The sequence below is a fragment of the Delphinapterus leucas genome, chromosome 19, assembly GCF_059928025.1.
Source record: "Delphinapterus leucas isolate spDelLeu-1000000601 "Yukka" chromosome 19, BTC_Dleu_Yukka2, whole genome shotgun sequence".
In the NCBI taxonomy this organism is placed as follows: domain Eukaryota; kingdom Metazoa; phylum Chordata; class Mammalia; order Artiodactyla; family Monodontidae; genus Delphinapterus; species Delphinapterus leucas.
Genome location: NC_143147.1, coordinates 30,626,562 through 30,645,716, shown reverse-complemented (window position 1 = coordinate 30,645,716; position 19,155 = coordinate 30,626,562). Strand labels below are relative to the sequence as shown.

The following is a 19,155-nucleotide window of genomic DNA, read 5'->3' as shown; positions in this document are numbered from 1 at the left end:
GTGAAGAAGCCAAGCTTCTCTCTGATGACCACGAGCCACATTTGAAGAAAAAAGAAAGATCTTAAAGTGAAAAACTAGTATTGAATCTTTAGGAATCAATACATTTAAAACAAAACATGGGGGAAGTGGTCCAGTGGGTAAGACTCTGCACTCCCCAATGCAGGGGGTCCGGGTTCGATCCTTGGTCAGGGAACTAGACCCCGCGTGCCGCAACTAAGACCTGGCGCAGCCTAAATAAATAAATATTTTAAAAAATAAATAAAAGAAAACATGGGATGTCTGGTTATCCATTAGATCACTCGGGATTCACATGGAAAGGAAAAAATTTATTAAAGAACAGAACTTGAGAGCTGTCAGGATACAACCTAAAATTATGACAATAAGCAAGAATCTGATAAATTTCATCCAGATAGCTGAAAACCGAATAAGGTATTTCCCAAACCACCTATCATTTGCCCAAAAATAAAGAAACATCATTCCCATTTATCATTTGACTTAACATTGCATCGAGTAATATAATGGGAATTTCTTAGCCAATAAAATGTCCTATATTTCTCAGCAATGCTTTCACATACTGCAAACTAATTAATTCAAAATCTGTTTTGTCTGGTCCCTTGTGTTCTCAGTTAATGAGATTTCATGCAGTCCATCCTGGTAACAGCTTCACATCCCTTATTCATTTCCTCCGACGCTTAGAGCCAAAGGGCTTCCAACTAAAAAAATAAAATAGAAAATATTCCTCAATTTTGATAAAATGCTGGATCTACATAATCAAATTTCATCAGAAAGATTCTGAGAAGGGGCCAACCACAAACCATTTCAATTTCAAATATTAAAATAGTCAATATTTTAAAATTAAAATATTCAATATTTTAAAATTAAAATATTCAATATTTTAAAATTAAAATATTCAATATTTTAAAATTAAAATATTCTTTTAATTTCTCCATCATAAGTTTTGGAGTTATCAGACCAGGTCTCTGAATTTGAGTGTAGAAACCGTGGTCTCAGGATGAAGAGGGAGAGAATCGCAGAACTTACCCGGGTTGAATGGACTTCAGAACCATGAAGTCCAATAGGCTGGATTTCCAGAAGAGGAAAGTGGCCGGTCCAGACCAGAAGTGGTGCCCAAAACCAGGCAAGAAATGAATGATGGTTCTGGAGCTCACATTTTGGGGATGCCAGCGCACACTTCTGACTTCTGATTGATTTGGAAAGGTTTCCTGGAAAGGCTGGAATTTTGGTGGAAAAGGCAATGAGGAAAGATAAGAATTGGAAGGTAGACAACTGCTTTTTCAGACTTAACTAAATCTTTTAACTTTTTCTCCAAATTTGTATTCTTTGACCTTTTCAACAAGCCCAAGAAAGCGACATGCTGACACAATACCACATGTGCATGGTGGGTTCCGTCTGCCTAAAAGGAACAGAACACAATACAATCATGATCACAGGGCCACACAGACAAAGACAGCCATCAGAGCTGGTGTTAACCTGTGTACAATTACAGCTGCCATCTACGGAGCTCATTTTGGAAATATTAGACTACTCAAACTCTTTCCTAATAATTCTCAAAATAAATTTGGAAGGTAGATATTACTATTAGCTTTAGCAATCTAAAGTTAATCTAAATTCTCTTTTAACAGATGTGGAACATGACACTCAGACAGGTTAAGTCATTTGCTAATTTCCCACCAGCTCGAGAAAGACAGAAATGAGGTTCCTTGTGGATCTTCCTGAATTCGTTTTCTCTCTCTCTCTCTCTCTCTCTCTCTCTCCAATTCTGCTTCTCCTACAAAGTCCAGATCTTTCAAGCTTGTGGATTTCAGCCTGGCCCCAAGGCACTGAGAATTCACACTACCATCAAGACGTCTTATGCAATTTTACTACAGCTGGTGTGGAAACTTTAAGATCCCTGGAGTACTGAAAATCACAGCTCAACAGAATATAAATGAGAGACAGAGAGAAAGAGAGACAGAGACAGAGAAAGAAGGGGGAGACTTAGATACGCAGAGAGATGAATTCATTGATATTTTAACAAAAAGAAAGCTAAAGGTGCCTCTCCCTCTGAAAGTTTCATGTCACCTCGATTCCTGGATCTGTCTCGTATGCCTTCCCTTTAAGGCTCCTGGTATGCCCTTCCAGGAATCAGATGTCCCCCTGGCCCAGGACAGCTGCCCCTGGCTGCAGTTGGCACTGCTTGAAGCAGGTCAGCTGGGCAGGTGGGTGGGCACTCCACATGTCCTCAGCCCCTGCCAGCCCTGGGAGCTCCTCATGGGGACACAGATGCCCTGACCACCCTCTACTACATTAGCTCCTTTCACAGGGGACTGGATGGCTATTGGTGAGCATTTGTCTACCTCCTCCCATGGGGGCCGAGACTAACCCAGGTTACTTCCACCGGCTTCTCTTTTTTGCCACCCTCCCTACCTTCTGTTGTGCGCTGGCCGGTGGGAGTTCCTGGGAAGCCACACAGGCAGCGTCCTCTGTGCTAGTCATGCCAACCTTCATCAGAGCACATGCACTGGGGGCTCTTGGAGATGGGAGAGAAGTGGTAAGCTCTCAAATGTCCTCCCTGGAGCCATTCTGGGGCAGGCTCACTTTCAGTGGTTTACATGTTGTTCGCCACAGAAACCGTAAGATGGGCAAAGCAGAGAGCTATGGGCCTGAGTGGGAGCAGAGCACTCAGATCCCTCTGGCTCTCATTTCTTACTTACGATGACCCCAAGTAACCTCCACAGAGCACAGCTTGAAGTGGCAGGTCTAACCAAGCTTCTCCATTTTACTTATGAGAAAATAAGCCTCTGAAGAAGGAAGACTAGCCCAGGAGACACAGTGACTTTGGCTCAGCCTTGCCTCTCCATTGGCCTCTCGAGTCCCAATTCCTGTTCTTCCAGCCATCCTCCCTCATCCAAAAGAGATTTCGTAGAAGGTGGCGGTCCACCAGGTCACCTACTGCCCACTCAGGCACATCCTTCTTCATCCCACTTGCCTCTCACCAAGCTGTTTCTAGTGTGTGTAAATGTGCATTTATGTGGAGACCATGGTCCATTTGCTAAGGTACATTTAGGTAAGTGACAAATTCCAGAATGGCAGTGCATTAGTTACAACCAATTAGGAGAAAATTATCACTGCGAAGTGCTCGTATCCCCTGCACTGGGCCAAAAGCCAACATGTAGCATTTACTAAGTATTACCTCATTGGGCTCAGTAGGCGGTAAAGAGGTTTAAATCCAATTCAATAAAATATTTGATGTTAAGACTGAATCCTTAGGACTATAAATTCCAGTTAGCAGACCAGAAAGAGGTTACTCTGTATTTCCATACATCACTCACCTCCTCTCTCCACTTATCGACAGCAATAGGTGTTGGAAAATCTTGGTGTTTTGAAGATACATCAACTTGTGTTCAAGCCCCAGCTTTGCTACTTTTAAGATGTGTGATCTCAAGATCATCAGTTCTCTTATGTATAAAATAGAGACAATAATACATACTTTGCCAGGTTGTTGGATTTAAAATGGGTAAAGTTTATAGAATCTACCTAGCACATAACAACTGCTCGATAAATGGTAGCTATTACTACTATATTAGCAGCCTTTACATGTTAGTGGTACTGCTTAATACTCATTAAAGCAAATATGTATCATTACAGCTAATAAGTATTTAGTGCTATGTACATGCCAAGCATTTTGGTACATCTTAGGTAAATTTCAAAGAAGTGCAAAATGTAACTCTTGCCATCAAAATAACTCAAAAGACAGCTGAAGAGAAACATTAATATATATTCTAACACTAAAATAATTTCAAATGGATTATAAAATAGAAGCAAATAGTAAAATCACAAATAGAAGAAAATTAGGACATTAAATTTTAATTTATCTTGGAAATGAGAAAAACTTTCAAAGCAAAACAAGAAAGGCAGAAGCACACAGATGTTTACAGCAGCTTTACTCATAATTGCAAAAACTTGGAAGCAGCCAAGATGTCCTGCAGTAAGTGAGTGGAGAAATAAACTGTGGTGCATTCACACAATGAAATATTCTTCAACACTAAAGAGATACAATCTATCAAGCCATGAAAATACATGAAGGAAACTTAAACACATATCACCAAGTGAAAGAAGCCAATACGAAAAGACTACCTACTGTATGTTTCCAACTCTATGACATTCCAGAAAAGGCAAAACTGTGGAGACAGAAAGAAAGATCAGGCGTTGTCACAAGTCGGGGTAGAAGGCGGGTGGGGAGAGGAAGAGGTAGAACACAGAGGAGTTTTATGGCAGCGAAACTATTCCGATTAATACTGTGACGGTGTATATGTGTCATCATACATTTGTCCAAAGCCATGGAATGTATAACTCCAAGAACGGAGCCTGTTGTAAACTGTGGGTCGATGTGATCGTGATGGTCGACAGAGGCCCCTCGGTTGTCACAAATGGACCACTCTGGCGGGGGATGCTGATGATGGTGGAGGCTGTGCCTGCGTGGAGGCAGGAGGATTATGTGAGCAGCCTCTGTGCCCACCTCTCAATATCGCTGTGAACCAAAAACTTCTCTGAAAATATAATGTGTTTAAGAAAAAACACAAAGACAGAAGCTATTAAGGAACAGATTTCAATACACTAAAATTTTAACACATTTTCAGAACAAAATAGCATAAGACAATACATATAACCTAGGACTAGCATCTAAATATATAAAGAAATCTTACAAATCAATATTCTAAAAAGACAAAGACCCAACAGAGTACTCAGCAGTGTATGTGAACAGACAGAAAAAACAAGACAAAAGACTTAGAAATATAAATTGACCCTCAGACTCACATATATTTTAAAAAGTACAAATTAAAACAATGTGATAAGATTCTTTACCTATGCAACTTGAAAAACAAAATGAGGGAATATTAAACATTGTTGGCTGACTAAACTGATGCAACTTTTTTGGATGCCAAATGAATCGATGTTGAGCAAATTAAAAGTGAATTAAATGAATGTATTCTTTGACTCAGTGGTTACTTTGTTATGCATTTATTCCACAGATATACTCACCGAGTTGCACAATTATAGGTAGGTATACACATATATTCACCCATACACATACACACGCATACACACACACACTCAAGTTCATTTGCAGCATCAATTAATATAGCTAATGACTGGAAGCAACTGTCCATCCATCAAGAATCCATTAAATAAATTATGATTTATGTATACAATAAAACACTATACAGATGTGAAAACGAACCAGGTAGATATCTGTGTTCTCATGTGAAAAAATTACAAGATGTATTTTTCACCTTGTGAAAAACATGGTGTAAAACAATAGGCATCGTAAGCTGCCATGTGTTTTAGCAAAACGAACATAAAACAGAATACAAACCCCTGTGTAGCTATTTTATGCATGGAAAAAGAAAAGGGCTTTGATGAGAGCTCTTAACTAGTGAAGCTGTTTTCAGAGAGATTATTCCTGTAACTGGGAAGAGGCTACAGTGGCTTCGTTTTTCCATGGAAAGAGGACAAGGGGACAGAGAGTGAGAGAGAAACACAGGGTCACTTCAGAGGAGGAAGGTCAGGGACCATGATCACAGACATCCAGGACCGCACGGGCAAAGCATCCCGGACTCCAAGGACGGAGGGGCCGTTGACCACATGGACCTGAGTCGACCTGACAGGAGGTGAGGCTGAGGTTCAGCTGTGTCAGAGCTGCGGGTGAAAGAGGTCGGCAGTACAAAGGAAATTCAAATCTGCAGCTACGGTTCAGGAATAAGATGTACTTTTGTCTGCAAAAAGATAAAAAGGAACCTTAGAACCCCAAGAACTGTCTCCAGAGGTCCCCAGAGGAGGGGTGGAGCTTCCCGTGGGCCCCTCGAGAGGTGAAATGAAGTAGGGGCTGGAAAAGAACCCCCGGCAGGTCCGGCCTCAGTGTGGGTTGCAGACTTACGTGCAGGGGGCCCTACTTCTTTGTGGGGCGCTGTGAGCGTGTTCCAGCTTCCGGGGGAGGAGAGAGGGCCAGCGGGCAGCAGGAGAGGAGGTGTGCTTGTGGTTCCTCCTTAACATAACTTAACCTTGAGGGGAGTGAGCGCTAACGACACAGTGACACAGCCTGGGGTCATCCCAGCAGAGGTGAGTGGAACCAACAGGGGAGCAGGGGAGCTCATGAGAAAGGAGAGGGGGTCCCAGGGCCAGGCACCTCACCTACATCCGCACCTACAGTCTCCTAGCTTAAAGGTAGAAATCACTGGTGATATCAGTGTACACAGAGGCCCTGGTTCTCACCTCTGTGTAAGTCAGCATCCCGGCCAACTCACACAGTGGACGTTTCCGACGCCAACACTGCCTCAAGGGAAGGCCGGGTGATCAGATCAGAGCGTGCAGTTTGATGTAATGGATTAGAGCAAGAGTTCCCCTTTTGGGCTGAAATCTCAGCTCATAAAATTACCCTCGCCAGGTGGGAGGGCTAAGAGGGAACGTACAGATCTTGCACTGGGAGGCGGCAGAGTGAGAGCTTAAAGCCAGATGATGGCGCCAGCCTGCTCGGATTTGAATTCCGGCCCTACCAGGCACTAGCTTGCGGCCCTGAGCAAGCTGCTTCACCCTCCCGTGCCTTCCTTTCCCCACCAGTAAAATGCGGATAATAGTATGACCTACCTCAGGGGGCCGCCTGCAGAATTAAACAAGTTAATGTCTGTAGAGTGCTTATAACCACAACTGGCCGGAAATAAGAGCTATAGAAATGTTACTTAAATAAATGTAACCTTAACTCCCCCCTTTACAGATGAGAGAAGGGCAGGCTGAAGCGGGAGCGTGATTTCCCCAAGTTTGTTCAGATGCTCTGTGTTCTTCGGTTCCTGGACCCTGGTCTCCAGATGCTCTGTCCACCATCCACGTGGCCTGGGAGCCCACAGGGCCGCACAGAGGGCCTGCAGATTCTGGAAGGGTCCCCGTTGTCCCGCCCCACACTGTCACAGCCTGACCTGCCACCGTGTCCCCTTCTGGCGGGGTCTGACCAGGCCACACAGAGGAAGCCACTGAGGTCTCTGGAGTTCCAGCACTTCCCATCATATCAAATACCATTTCACTTTCCATTTCCTCAAGGGAGGGAGGGAAAGAAAGACGATATCGCTCGTACTCCCCTACTTCACAGTTTTGCTGTGACAATAAAAAGGGATAAGATATTTTACATGGTAAAGAGGGCTACATAAATGTCAAATAGGGAAAAAATGGGATCCACAGGGCTGCCTTCCAGTGAGAACTTATGAATCCTATTAATTAAAAAGACTCGCATGACTTTGCCCCATTTGACTTCACTCTAGATAATTCATATATGCGGACCCAGAGCAGCCGAGCTCTTCTGGGAAATATGATAAAAATGCGTGGTCTCTGCCAGGAAGGTTTCAGTCTGTGGAGAGAGACGGCCATTTCCTGCTGAGGGCTTTTCCTCAAATGCTCATAACTGGTGCTCATCCAGTCGGGCTTCACCGTCCTCAGTGAATGCTCATCACATTTACGATACACAATTCACTCCTCTAAGGAGAGGCTGAACATAATCTGTGCCTGAATCACTTTTGAGTTCCCACTACTTCAGGGCCCCTTCTCTACCTGCTGAGGGCGGTTCCCTCCACGTGCCTGTCTGTCAGCACCAAAGCCTCGGATTTGCTGAACTTCCCGGTGCTTGCCCTCCACGGTGGAAGACACAACCCTCGGAGCTGTAGACTCATCTGCTGCCTGGTTGATGCAGCTCCCATGGCCTCCTTCTGATTCCTCATACACACCAAGAATCCTCCTATCGCCTCAGGGCCTTGGCATGTGCAGTCGTGTCTGTCTGGAGCCACATCACTCCTGATAAGCGCACGGCTGGAACTTCTCACTTCTTCCAGGTATTCAAATATCTCTTTAGCAGAGCAATCTCCTCACACCACCCAAGTTAAAACTTCAACCCTCTCCCCAACCTGGTTCTCCCTGTCTACTTCACATATTTTAATTTTGTCTGTGGCACGAACACCACCAGGGCACTAACATCGTATGTATTTATTTGTTTTTTATCTGTGTCTCTGACCTCCAGAGAGGAGGGATAGTGTCTGTGTTTATCTAAGACCTGTGTGCTCACAACAGCTACCAGAGTAACTGACACTTAGAAGATACTCTGTCAATGGGTGACAAGTCTCTAAGTATAGAAGAGGAGGTTTTCTCCTAGAAAGTCAAGGAGAGCAGGGGACAGAACAAGGATCTACAGTCAGAAGGTGGAGTCCAGGCTCTAGTCGTTATTACCTGGGGGCATTCAGTGAAGTCGTATAACCTCTCCTCCTTCATCTATAAAGTGATATAAAGTCTCACCCAATCCTACATAGGATGGACTGAGACAACTTATAAAGGGACCATTTGTAACTAACAAAGAGCTATACAAATACAAAGCTATACAAATCTGGGTATATTTGTTTTTCAGTTTTCATCTTTGGTTTTGATTTAATTATATATTTAGATTGAACGGTCACTGGGACTGGCTTTGCTGTCACCTGAGGCCTTCAAGTACAGTGCTTAGGGGCCCTCGCTGGTTCCAGGGTCAGTCAAACATAGCATGATTCCTGGGGCTCCACCATTAACTAGCCCTGTGACCTCGGGCTGGTTAAATCACTTCAAAATAGATATAAGTGTATAGCAGTATTATGATGCATAGATTTCATGTGAACAATACGTGCGATAATGCATGTGAGACTCTTAGCAGATGTTTAGGGGTAATACTTTTATTGACTAAAGTGGTTTCTCTTTCTAAGGGAGATAATTCTCTGTTGGAAACATTTGGTTTTTAAATACAAATGGAAAGAGGCCTTCCTGAAAGCTTTTCATTTTTGAAACATGATCTCTTGTGCTGGGTGATGGGGTAAATGCTTAAGCTCATGTCACCTAGATAGCAAAAGTATAGCTCTTAACTCTCAATTTTTGTCTATTAATAAAATTAAATAATAAGCTGCCATTGTTATTGACTTTATATACATATATATATTTACCACTGCCATGCTTAAATTCGTGGGCAAATCAGCTCTGTGTTTTGGCAGTCTCTCCTGTGGAAAAGAGTGTTTATGTTTATAATCTTCCAGAGCTGGAAAGGCTCAAGTTTGCCAGCTCTGGAAATGACTCAGCAGTGAATACTAATAGGTGTGTTTCCCTTTGAGCCCACAGATTTGTGAAAGTCAGAATGTGCTCAGCAAGACAGAAGGAGGAAGTAGGGAATTAACCTTAACTTGGTGCCTTTTCTGGGCCAGGACCAGCAGCTCCTCTTCCTTGTATCATCTCATTTCATTCTCACATCAGATCTCTGAGGGAAATGATGACGTCCTTGATGGAGAAATGAGAAAATAAAGTCACAGTGAAGTTAAGTAACTTGTCCACAGAGCTAATAAAAGCCAAAACCCAAATCCTGACAAGCGGGATATTTGTTCCTCGGTTTGACAAATACTTATTTTGCATCTGTTATATGCCAGGCACTGTCCTCGGCACTGGGATTAAAGCAATGAGAAAAAGAAAGCCTCTGCCTTCAGAGAGGGCATATTCTAGTGCAAAAGTACAGATAAACACGCACATACTATACACAGAGATATAGCTATAAGTATGGGTGTGGACATAGATAGAGATATGGTTATGAGTACAGATATATAGTTCTGGGTATGGATATAAATGTGATAGTTGTAGACAAACACACAGGCACGGACACAGACATGGACAGACACAGGTAGTCATGAGTTAGCGCTAAGTGGAAGAGGATGATGAAAGGTATTTCAGATCAAGTAATGTGGAAGGCCTTTTAGGAGAAATACCAAAAAGAGACTTAAAGGAAGACCCCTGAGTGTGATGAACAAGGTGACTTTTAAGGATCACACTGGGTGCTGCACAAAGAGCAGGCTATAGGGGACAGCAGAGTGTCAGCAGAAACACCAGGGTCGAGGTTACCGCCGCAGTTCTTAGGAGGAAAACAGAGGTTCCACTGAGCGGGAGTGACAGCTGCATCCTCCTTAGTCACACTGTAAGTCACACTAGACTCCCCTAAGGAATTTAAAGGTAATTTTTTACAGAAGACTAATTTACCTAGACGTTTTGTGGGAACCAACACGCAATGTAACACATTACATACCAACACCGGGCTTTCCCAAGTTATTAAAACAGTAACAAAATGGTATAAAAACAACAAACCCTGTGTTACAATCTTGTTAAAAATTATAAGGCATTTAGGGTCATAGGTGAATTCCATTCATTATGCAATTATGAAACTATGGCCAATGGAAGTGGAGGGCCCTTGGTCCTCTTCCAGCCTGATGGTTTTGGTTTGCAAACAGAGAGAGTAACTTACGCACGGTCACAGATCCACCCAGTTGGGAATGACACCTACGTCCGCTTACAGCCAGAAGTGCTTTCACTCATTACTTCACTTATATTTATGCACAAAAAAGTGGAAGATGATACATCTTTTCATTAAAAGAGTGGCCACCATCAGATCTGTGGTTACCAGAGGCAGAGGAGGGGGGAGGGGAATAGGATAAAAGTGGTAAAAAGGTACAAACTCCCATCTGTAAGATACGTAAGTACTAGGGATGTGACGTACAACACGATAAATATAATTAACACTTCCGTATGTTATAAATGAAAGTTGTCCAGAGAGCAAATCCTAGGAGTTCTCATCACAAGGAAAAACATTTTTCTATTTATTTAATTTTATATCTATAGGAGATGATGGATGGGACTTCCCTGGTGGCGCAGTGGTTAAGAATCCGCCTGCCGATGCAGGGGACACGGGTTCGAGCCCTGGTCCGGGAAGATCCCACTTGCTGCAGAGCAACTAAACCCGTGTATCACAACTACTGAGCCTGCACTCTAGAGCCCGCGTGCCACAACTACTGAAGCCTGCGAGAAGCCACCGCAATGAGAAGCCCGCGCACCACAAAGAAGAGTAGCCCCCGCTCGCCGCAACTAGAGAAAAGCCCATGCACAGCAATGAAGACCCAACGCAGCCAAAACATAAATAATAAATAAATTAATTTAAAAGAAAGAGAGAGATAATGGATGTTCACTAAACTTGTGATAATCATTTCATGATGTATTAAGTCAAATCATTATGCTGTATACTTTAAACATATACAGCGCTGTGTGTCAATTATATCTCAATAAAAATGGAAGGGAAAAAAAAGAATGACCACAGTTTTTATACATGCATCTCCACATTCCCCAACACTAAGCCTAACACTCACTTTTAATGAAGCTCTCCTCGGGTAGAAATAGACCAGAACTGCTAGTCAGACTATTCAGGGGTAAGGGGAAAACTCCTTATTGAAAGTTCTGACTAGAGAAAATGTTGAAAAATCTTTTATGGCTTCAAAAAGCACTCATTGGTTAATGGCCTCGCTTTGTTGTTTTTTTAAAAAAAAACTTCAGAATAGAAAATTTGGGTGTGTGCGTATGGTTGTTTTTTCAGTTAAAACTCAGAAAATAATCTTTCCTACCTCAAAGATGAGCACAAAATGCATTATGTTTGTAAGAGCTTACAGACCGGGTTCAGCCAGAAGTGAAATATGAGAACTCCCTCAAATGCCTTATTATTCTAGAGAAACAGGACACACCCTCAATTATGGCAAAATAAGTACAGCCACTAATGTCACGCATGTTAATAAAAATTTTGGAAACTTCACAGGAAGGTTTATAGTGTGTTTTTAAACCATGGTATTTTGGTGATTGGTCAGTAATTACCAGCTCTTGGACCATGCTGAATCCATTAGCCATACCCTACATAAGCAATGCTTTTTGCATCTAGAGTAATACAAGGAGGGGAGTTGGGATGGGGAGGTTTTAAGAGCAAGTAAACAAGGACACATAAAAGCCCCAGAATATTTCTTAATGCCAGATCTTAAATCATAAACATCAGAGGGAGGAAAATATATGCATACATATACATGTACAAAAACATGTATGTAGGTATGTGTCTATAATATTTATGGCATCAGATATGTTGACCAAATCTATTGCATTATAAAGAGCACTAGAAAAAGAACTGGGCAACATTTCTATTTTTGCATCTGCTACTAGCAAATTCTCCAACCTGCGCGGGGCAGGTCTCTCTCTGGGCCTCATTTTCCAGAACTATTAAAGAAAGAGATGGAGTTCTCTGATCACTAAGGTCTTCTTTTGAAAATGTTTCTGACCCCAGGGCTGTGTTAAGAATTCTTGAAGCAAGAAATTAGCCACTTTTCAATACTTGCTACTTTGACCTAGAAATGTTCCACGGTTTGTCCTTTGTTCTCCCATTAGAGCAGACATTTAAATAAAAATGAAAGGAAAAAAAAAAAAAAAAAAGAAAGGAACCACCGTTGTTTTTCCAAGCACAGTTTGTGTGTAATGAAGGGAGTGATTATCTCGGCAAAAACAACAGCTCCTCCCTCAATGTTTAAAATTAGCACTTCTCCTCCCTCTAGTGGAAATGCCATGTACTTACTCTAAACGAAATTGATTTGTTTTCATCAAACAAAACAGAGAAAAACTGCTAGCATGACTGAGTCCTAATACGGGATCAAACAAACATAATTTGCTACAGTGTTGTCCCACACAAATGTCTTAAATATTTTACTTGTTTAAAACAATTCAAGATTAACAATGAAAGCCTGCAAAGTAGATTTAGACCCACCCAGGGTCTGCAAATGAAATACACGGGTCCAAATTCGATATTTTGTATTTAATTTATGCCCCCAAGAATGTTAAAATCAGTTCACTTATGAAAATTACTGAGTCTAAGCAGTCACTAAACAGGACAAGTGAAGCAAACCCTAAGACAGGAAAGCTAAAGACAGGGCTTTGGGGCAAGAAATGTCCATTTCAATCCAGTTTACGTGTAGGTACTTATTTTATGTGTCTTCTGATTCCATCTCTGTGAAACCTTTCTTGACTCCCCAGGCAAAGTAAATTGCACCCTGACTTGTCGTAAACACCTCCTCCAGCCACAGAAAGCAAGTCGACAATGGTGTGTGTGCATGTCCACCTCCCCATCTGGACAGGGAGCCCCTTACAGGGAGCTTCTCACCCTCCTTGTGTTTCTCTTCCGGTTGGAGAAGAATCGAGTGACACAGCTGGAGAGACTGTGACTTCAAAGGCACTCACATTCAATTGACTCAAAATCACTGTGCCGAAAAGTTATTTTTTCTTTAAGATAAAATCAAATAACACTGGGCTGGCTCCATTCAGCCTGCTAGCTAATCCGACCAGAGCCCTGGTGGGTCCTCTTTCCCAGGTAAGGGTTGTAATAAGATCTACACACCCTAAAGAGTGAACAAGGCAAAGGGCGATCACTAAGGAGGTCGGCTGGATGTCTACAGCAGTAATTCAGAAGATGAGCGCTTCACTCAATGCGATCACACCAATCACGTGTCGCTAATCTTCCACACCAATCATGAGCCACTGCCAAGCATCACCAGAATCTGAGCGGAGCATCCTACCTGGAAGGTGCAAATAAAACAAACAAAGCAACCTAAATGTCCATCGACAGAGGAATGGATAAAGAAGATGTGGTCTATATAGACAATGGAATATTACTCAGCCATAAGAAAGCCATTTGCAGCAACACGGATGCTCCTAGGGATGACCATTACTAAGGAAAGTAAGCCAGAGAAAGACGAATACCATATGATATCACTTATACGCGGAATCTTTTAAAAATGATACAATGAACTCATTTACAGAACAGAAATAGACTCAAAGACACTGAAGACAAATTTATGGTTACTGAAGGGGAAGGGGGGAGGGATAAATCAGGAGTTTGGGATTAACAGATACACACTACTATATATAAAATAGATAACCAACAAGGACCTACTGTATAGCACAGGGAACTATACTCAATATCTGTAATAACCTATAGTGGAAAAGAAACTGAAAAAAGAATATATATATACACACACACATATACATATATATGACGGCATCACTTTGCTGTACACCTGAAACACTGTAAATCAACTAAACTTTAATTTTAAAAATTCCAAAAAAACAAATAAATAAAAATTCACCCTAGGGGAAATGGAGATTTTGCATGAGGAACTTTAAACAAAGCCATCACTAAAGTCTCAGAATAGTAAGTAAAGACACTGCATCCAATAAGAAAGAAAAAATATTATTTTAAAAAGAATATTTAGGGCTTCCCTGGTGGCGCAGTGGTTGGGGGTCTGCCTGCCGATGCAGGGGACACGGGTTCGTGCCCTGGTCTGGGAAGATCCCACATGCCGCAGAGCAGCTGGGCTCGTGAGCCATGGCCACTGAGCCTGCGCTTCCGGAGCCTGTGCTCCGCAACGGGAGAGACCACAACAGTCAGAGGCCCGCGTACTGGAAAAAAAAAAAAAAAGAATATTTACATAACAAGAGAAAGAAAGGAAGAAAGAAAACATGGGAGAGAGTGGAAGCTTTTAGAACTTAGAAACTTGAGAGCAGAAATGAAAGTCTTCGTAAAAAAGAGTTGAAAAACAAGTTGAAAACACAGAGTTGAAAAAATATTATAAAATGTAGTAAAGGTATAAAAAGGAAATATGTGAGAGAAAAGACAAGAAAATTGGAAAACCAGTCCAATATGTCCAACATCTGAATAGCAGACAATACAGAAAGAGAGAAAAGAAAAAAAGTGAGGAGTGGAATTCATCAAAGAAACAAGCCAAGAAAATTTCCAAGAATTTAACGACTTGAGTTACCAGACCCATCAAGGGCCCAGCGAAAATGGATGAAAACAGACCCACATCAAATTACACTGTTGTGAAATTCAGAACCCGGTGGGCAGATGGAAGATTCTATTTGCTTTCTAAGGGGAAAAAACTGAAGTGTGAGATGGTGAGGTGCGTGTCCCCCAGTTTCCTGTCTCCCGGCTTTAACACAGAGCCACAGCTCAGTGCGGGGGACATGGGGAGCATCCATCTCCTCTGAACTAACCTGGAACAAGGTCAGGTTAAACCAGACTGGGCAGAATGATTAAGCAGAGGAGGTCTTAACATCTACTTTCTTGACTGTTCTCTGTTCCGGGACATTTGAATACGCCCTCAGAGTATGTGGCCCCCGGGGGTGGGTCCAGTGCCCATGAAACTAGAGCTGGAGGGGGACTGTGGGTGGGCCTGCATGGAAGGATGACACTCAAGAGATCCCAGCACCAAGGAGACCCAAGCCGAGACCAAGTTCGACAAAACAGCCACAAGAAACAAATTTCCATTGCCTACGTGGGCGGGGCAATCCACATCCAGTTAGAGAGAGGATAATGTGACCATAGACCCACCCTCCACTCAGCCCCAGTGTTGCCTAAATCGACACTTTTGACCCCAGGCAGATGCCATTCGGGGGAGAGGCCAGCATGGCCTTTGAAGACTGAGAAATCTGAGATCCTGATCTCTCTAAAAAAGAGCATGCATCACCTAAAGGGCCTGTTAAAAGATCAAATGATATTAAGGCTTAAACCTGATAGGACTAAATATTTTTGTGTCTACGGACCAGTTAGGCTGCTCATGAGAAAGACCAGATTATTTATAGGCAATATAAAGGGACAGTGTTTCTTCCTAGTTGTAGGTTGCAGCTGTAGGCTGAATGAGTTTCATGAAATTCCTATGCTTTTAAAGTGAGAGAAAAGGAAAAAAAAAAAAACCTTCCTGGGGAAAAAAAAAAAAGGCCAACATCGATTTCTCCTCTCCCTGTTCATACTAAGAAAACAAGTATATGAACAAAGCTGCATTTACAGAAGCCTGAAGATTAAACGAGTCTGCTAGTGGATATACGTGCCCATGTGAGGCGTAGTTATAGTTTAGTGCCTGACCTCTGCATTCAAAATTCAAAGAAAAAGAACAGCTTGAATGTGAAACAAACCAAAGACATAAAAGACCCTGTCTCCCAGCATACCTGAAGCCATACTTCTGCTCTACGTGGAGTTTCCATTCTGAATCAGCCAAACTTGTGTTGGTTAAAAGGGTTTTAGCTATATCCTCACTTGTTGCTGAAATTTAAATCACTGGCTATCACTGAGAGAAAAGTATTTTTGACAATTTACACCTTCTCAGGTGCATTCCACTTAGCATTTCATTAAAAGGATTTACCCAAATGTATTTAATCAGTACATATTATACCTAAGCACACATTATGCGTACATGCACACCTCGGAGATATTGCAGACGCAAATGAGTATCACAATAAACCCAGTCACATAAATTGTTCGGTTTCCCAGTACATATAAAAGTATGTTTACACTATACTGTAGTTTGTTAAGTGTGCAATAGAATTCTGTCTGAAAAAGCAATATACAGACCTTAATTTTAAAGAGCTTTATTGCTAAAAACGCTAACCCTCATCTGAGCCTTCAGTGAGTCTAATTTTTTGCTGGTGGAGGGTCCTACCTCCACGCTGGTGGTGCTGACTGATCAGGGTGGTGTTTGCTGAAGGCTGGGGTGGCTGCAGAAATTTCTTAAAATGAGACAAGAATGAAGTTTGTTGCATGGATTGACTCTTCCTTTCATGAACCATTTCTCTGTAGCATGCAATTCTGTTCAATAGCATTATACCCACAAGAGAACTTCTTTCAAGATTGGAGTCAGTGCTCTCCAACGCTGTCACTGCTTTATCAGCTAAGTCCATGTAATATTCTAAACCCTTTGTTGTAGTTTCAACAGTCTTCACAGCATCTTCACCAGGAGTAGAGTCCATCTCAAAAAAACACTTTCTTTGCCCACCAATAGAAGTAGCTCTTCATCCACTCAAGTTTTACCATGAGATTGCAGTAATTCAGTCCCATCCTCAGGCCCCACTTCTAATTCTAGTTCTCTTGCTGTGTCCACCACATCCTAAGATGCTTCCCCCCTGAAGTTCTAAACCCCTCAAAGACATCCATGCAGATTGGAACCAACTTCTTCCAAACCCCTGTGAATGTGGGTGTTTTGGCCTCTTCCCATTACTCATGAATGTTCTTAATGGCATCTAGAATGGTGAGTTCTTTCCAGGAGGTTTTCAGTTTACTTTGCCCAGATCCATCAGAGAAATCACTGTCTATGGCAGCTATAGCCTTATGAAATGTATTCCTTAAATAATAAGACTTGTGCTTGCTTTGGCAGCACATATACTAAAATTGGAACGATACAGAGAAGATTAGCATGGCCCCTGTACAAGGATGACAGGCAAATTCATGAAGCGTTCCATATTTTTGATGTGGCACATATACACAATGGAATATTACTCAGCCATAAAAAGAAACGAAATTGAGTTGCTTGTAGTCAGGTCGATGGACCTAGAGTCTGTCATACAGAGTGAAGTAAGTCAGAAAAAGAAAAACAAATATGCTAACGCATATATATGGAATCCAAAAAAAAAAAAATGGTCATGAAGAACCTAGGGGCAAGACTGGAATAAAGAGGCAAACCTACTAGAGAATGGACTTGAGGATATGGGGAGGGGGAAGGGTAAGCTGGGACAAAGTGAGAGAGTGGCATGGACATATATACACTACCAAACGTAAAATAGATAGCTAGTGGGAAGCAGCCGCATAGCACAGGGAGATCAGCTCGGTGCTTTGTGACCACCTAGAGGGGTGGGATAGGGAGGTTGGGGGGGAGGGAGACACAAGAGGGAAGAGATATGGGGACAGATGTATATGTATAGCTGATTCACTTTGTTGTAAAGCAGAAACTAACACAGCATTGTAAAGCAATTATACTCCAATAAAGATGTTAATAAATAAATAAATAATAAGACTTGAAAGTCTCCTTGATCCATGGGCTGCAGAATGGATGTTGTGTTAGCAGGCATGACAACAACATTCGTCTCATTGTACAGCTCCATCAGAGCTCTTTGGATAACCAGATTTACTGTCAATGAGCAGAAATTTTATTTTATTTTTTTTGGACAAGCCACGTGGCTTATGGGATCATAGTTCCCCGACCAGGGAGTGAACCTGGGCCCACAGCAGTGAAAGCACCAAGTCTTAACCACTGGACTGCCAGGGAATTCCCAGCAGTAATATTTTGAAAGATTTTTTTTTTTTCCTGAGTAGTAGATCTCAACAGTAGGCTTAAAAATATTCAGTAAACAGATGATCTGTCATCCAGGCTTTGTTGTTCCATTTACAGAACACAGGTAGAGTAGATTTAGCATAACTCTTAAGGGCCCTGGGATTTTCAGAATGGTAAATAAATATTGGCTTCAACTTCAAGTCACCACCTGCATGAGCCCCTAAAAAGAGTCAGCCTGTCCTTTGGAGTTTTGAAGCCAGGCATTGACTTCTCCTCTCCAGCTATGAAAGTCCCAGATGGCATCTTCTTTCAATAGAAGGCTGTTTCATCTACATTGAAGATCTGTTGTTTCATACAGCCACTGTCATTAATTATCTTAGTTAAACCTTCTGGATAACTTGCTGCAGCTTCTACATCAGCACTTGCTGCTTCACTTTGCACTTTGTTGTTACACAGACATGGCTTCTTTCCTTAAACCTCATGAACCAACCTCTGCTAGCTTCAAAATGTTCTTCTGCAGCTTCCTCGTCTCTCTCAGCCTTCATAGAATTGAAGAGAGTTAGGGCCTTGCTCTGGATTAGGCTTTGGTTCAAGGGAATGTTGTGGCTGGTTTGATCTTCCATCCAGACCGCTCACACTGTCTCCGTAGCAGCAAGACAGCTGTTTTGCTTTCTTCTCCTTCATGTATCCACTGCAGTAGCACTTTTAATTTCCCTCAAGAACTTCTCTTTTTTTGCATTCATAACTTGGCTGTTTGGTACAAGAGGCCTAGTTTTTGACCTATCTTGGCCTTTTGACATGGCTTCCTCACTAAGCTTCATCCTTTCTAAATTTTGATTTAAAGTGAGAGACATGCAACTCTTCCTTTCACTTGAACACTTAGAGGCCATTGCAAGGTTATTAATTGGCCTGATTTCAATAATTTTGTGTCTCAGGCAATAGGGAGGCCCAAGGAAAGGGAGAGAAATGAGGGAAAGGCCAGTGAGTGGAGTAATCACATCAGACACAACATTTACTGATTAAGTTCACTGTCTTATGTGGGTGTGGTTTGTGGCATCCCAAAACAATGACAATAATAACCTCAGATCACTGATTACAGATCACCAAAACAAATATAATAATAATGAAACAGTTTGATGGACTGTGAGAATTACCAAAACGTGAC

The 19,155-nt window shown here is 42.1% G+C and overlaps 1 protein-coding gene and 1 non-coding gene across 2 annotated transcripts in view; one reads left to right on the top strand and one right to left on the bottom strand.

Moving 5' to 3' along the window:
* Positions 1-278: 278 nt before the first annotated feature.
* The window catches only part of LOC149746264 (UMP-CMP kinase 2, mitochondrial-like), a 36,866-nt gene continuing 17,989 nt past the window's right edge, over positions 279-19,155 (bottom strand). The window contains exons 7-10 of the mRNA XM_089901801.1: positions 9,231-9,330; positions 3,333-9,056; positions 1,042-1,232; positions 279-713 (exon numbers count right to left, since the gene is read on the bottom strand). The gene's annotated coding sequence lies outside the window, so the exon portion shown is untranslated. The remainder of the gene's footprint in view (positions 714-1,041; positions 1,233-3,332; positions 9,057-9,230; positions 9,331-19,155) is intronic.
* Positions 17,081-17,187, top strand: LOC149746265 (U6 spliceosomal RNA). The gene has a single exon (XR_016389589.1). It is a non-coding gene; the product is annotated as a U6 spliceosomal RNA (small nuclear RNA).